Source organism: Beta vulgaris, chromosome 7, assembly GCF_026745355.1.
Source record: "Beta vulgaris subsp. vulgaris cultivar EL10 chromosome 7, EL10.2, whole genome shotgun sequence".
Classification (NCBI taxonomy): Eukaryota; Viridiplantae; Streptophyta; class Magnoliopsida; order Caryophyllales; family Amaranthaceae; genus Beta; species Beta vulgaris.
Window position 1 is genome coordinate 5,012,629 of NC_079208.1, and position 3,406 is coordinate 5,016,034.

The 3,406-nt window shown below is 31.7% G+C and overlaps 1 long non-coding RNA gene across 1 annotated transcript; it reads left to right on the top strand.

Annotated features, from left to right (window-relative positions):
- The first annotated feature begins 593 nt into the window (after positions 1–593).
- LOC130592167 (uncharacterized) lies at positions 594–2,579 on the top strand. Its single transcript, XR_008970378.1, has 3 exons — positions 594–880; positions 1,349–1,412; positions 2,378–2,579. It is a non-coding gene; the product is annotated as an uncharacterized LOC130592167 (long non-coding RNA).
- The last annotated feature ends 827 nt before the right edge of the window (positions 2,580–3,406 follow it).

Genomic DNA, 3,406 nt, shown 5'->3' on the forward strand with positions numbered 1-3,406 from the left:
GAGATTTTCATGCATATGTATGCCTATGTTGGGCAATTTGCACATGTTAAGTGCAAAAGAATAGAGTCTCCGCATAAGAAAAGTGTTCATAAGTAACACAAGTGTTTTAATAGAAAAGTGTGCACAGAGTGCACATTCTTTTAAAATTTTGAAAGATGAGTTCAAACTTTTGAAAGTAGGAGTTTTGTGTTAAGTTTCGGGACGAAACTTCTTTTAAGGGGGTAGACTGTAATCCCCCATATTTTAAAGGATTTTATAAATATATTTTAGTATTATATTATATATAACATAATAGTTTGAAAATGATTTGACTTTTAAAAAGGGTTGCTATTTTAAAAGTCAAATGAAATTATTTTAATGATTTAAGAAAGTTAAAATTTTAATAAGCATGCTTTATAAAGTTTTAAATACTAATTATATTGAAAAGAAGTCTAATGGACTTGAGAATCAAATCCTAAATGGATAAGGAAAAGGAGTCATATTGATGATAAAGTCCTAATTTTTTATTATTCATCATCAATTTTAATTAGCCTAATCTCTTTTCCTAAGCCCAAAAGGAAGCTCTTTATTAAATATCCTAAAAACCCAAATTATTTCACCCTACACATTATTTTCTCTCATTCACACGTCACTCTCTATTCTCTCTCTCCTCATGATTTTCTTTTCTTCCCTTCACTCGTTTTTTCTCTCACCCGAATCTGATTGGCCAGATTTCTCATAGTTCCGTTTATTTTTAGCCAAAACTTCCTTCTTGGAAGTTGTAGATCTCGAAGAGTTATTGAATTTAGGCTCAAGAATCACTCAATTCCGATTCTTACTCTATCAGTTATGGCCTCTGCAAGTTTCGCAATTCTGCTGCCATATTTCACTCGCGATTTCGGTATTTCACTATTTTTCTCCCTTTTCCTTTTTGATTCTTTTCCTCGTATTCTTATATATTGACTTCATATATATTATATATTGAATATTAATATTTTCGATTTGTTATTATTTTTAGATTGAAGTTTTAATCATTAAAGCATGAATTTTTAGAGTTTTAATTACTATAAAACCCTAGTAGCATATTAGATACTATGAGATTGATTTAGATTATGATTTTAAACATGTTTATATACGTTTAAAGAAGGTTTTATGATTTTAAAAGTTGCTGGAATTTTGGAAAGAGTTTTATTAATGGAGTTTTAAGATTTTTAATTACTAGTATGGTAGTACTATGCTAAGAATTAAAAGTTATTGAAGTTTTGATTTTAAAATAAGCTTTTGAATATATTTAAAGGGGATTTTAAATATTTTAAAGTTGCTGTATTTTTAATTAAGAGTATTGATTTTAGTTTATATTAATTTTTAGGCGGAGAATCTTTCGTAGGAGACTTTTAACGTTTTAAAAGTGGCCTACAGGCTAGTATATAAAGGTACGTACATAGTCTACGTGCTAAATGGTTAGAAACATGCTCTAGGGATGTTTTAATTTGTAGTATCATGTATAGGACCTTGTAGTTCATATATATGATTTACTGAGATGGCTTTACATGTTAATTGCTTGTATGCTACATGTAAACTAAGAATATGTTTAAGTATGACTTGTTTGTATGGAAGTTTGATGCAAACAATAATTTCAGTTTTGGTATTAATTCGTAGGTGGATTAATTTGAGTAAGTTGGAATCATGGATTCTTTGAGTTTATCTATTTATCTTATAAGAACCGAGGATCTTATTTGGTAATTTTGAGTTATACCTATATAAAGGTACAGTTTACTGTTGGCTAGGTTCAACAGGCAAGTTAGTAAAGAATAAAAGAAGTTAAAAGAGTCTTGGATGCTAAGTCGTGAACACTTATTAATTCTAAGATTAAAAAGGAGTTTTGTGATGTTATGTGATTAGTAGTTGTGAGTATTATGTGCTTGGTTGGTGTCAACACAAGTATAAAATGAATTCAACGTAAAGTGAAACGGGAATAGGTTATAGACTTTAGACTGGTGCACGTCTAGAGTTGGACACTAAGGGTTGGAGTACATAGTCCGCCGTGATATGTATTCTCGAGGTTGGATTGATCACCATTCCTCTTTAGTTCAAAGGTTCCTCGATATCGTAGGTCATTCTGGTTTGCGGAGTCATGACCGTATTCCTATTTCAGAAAAGTCAACTCGTCCCAATAACTATTCCATTTAAAGAAGAAATAAAAGTTAGAGTCTAGTTCAGTAAGAGTCTTCTGTAGTTGTTATGTATTATTATTTTATTCTATAAGTTGTGTCGTAGTATCATGTTTAGGAGTATTATTATCTGATATGTAGTACTCAGCTTTGCTGATTACGTGCTTGTCTGTGTTTGTGATCATGGCTTTGCCTATTGATCCTGTGGTGATCCTTCGGGGGAGCAGAGTCAAGAAAGCATTGACATTACAGGTTCGAAGATGCATACCATTGGGGAATCTGGAATGGAGAGGCTTTTGTGAAAGTAGTATTTAAGTTGTTTCTAGGAGTTTATATTTTCAGACTTTAGCTTTGAGTTGGTGTGTTTCAGTTCAAACATTGTTTGACTCTTATTTCATAAGTTTAATAAAGTTGGTTTTGTTTTAGTAAGTTTTCCGCTGCAAAATTCTGAGTAAGCCGAAACGTTTTCACACGGGCGATAATGCCTGGGTAATTCTCTAGATTTGTATAAAAGTATTTTCTAGAAAGAGAGAATTATCGGGGTGTTACATACTGTGGGCCTTATTTGGTAAGTTGATGATTTATGCCTTTGCAAGGTATTGGTTGTTGGCTTGATTCAACAAATAAGAAATATTGGAATAAAAAGGAATTAATCTTGGATTGTAAGTTGTGTGATCACTTATTTAATCCTAAGATAAAAAGGAGTTCAATTGTGAATGTTTGATTATATGTATCTGTATTGCTTGTGTGTCATAACAAGTAATAATTTGTAAATGACGTAAAATGAACTTGTATAGTAATAAACTTTAGACTGGTGCACGTCTGAAGTTGGACAATCAGGAGTTGGGTTCATGGTGAGCGTGCCATGACTTTTTCTGGGAAATGGATTGATCACCATTCCTATTTTTCAAAGGTTCCTCGATATCGCATGTCATTCTGGAATACGGAGACGCGCCCGTATTTCGTCTTATTACGTGAAGGCATGTTTTGAGTTGTACAACTCGGTCCAATAATTATTCCATTAAAATAATAAAAAGATGGTTAACGTTTAGTTCAGTAAAAGTTATCTGCAGAATGTTAGATTGTTATATTATTATTTATTAGTATCATGTTAGGACTGTTATGTATTATTATGTGGTACTCAGCTTTGCTGATTATGTGCTTTATTTGTGTATGTTGATCATGGCTTTGCCTTATTGATTTGGTGAGCTGATTCTTTAGAGCACTAACATCTACAGGTTTGCAAATATTGCATC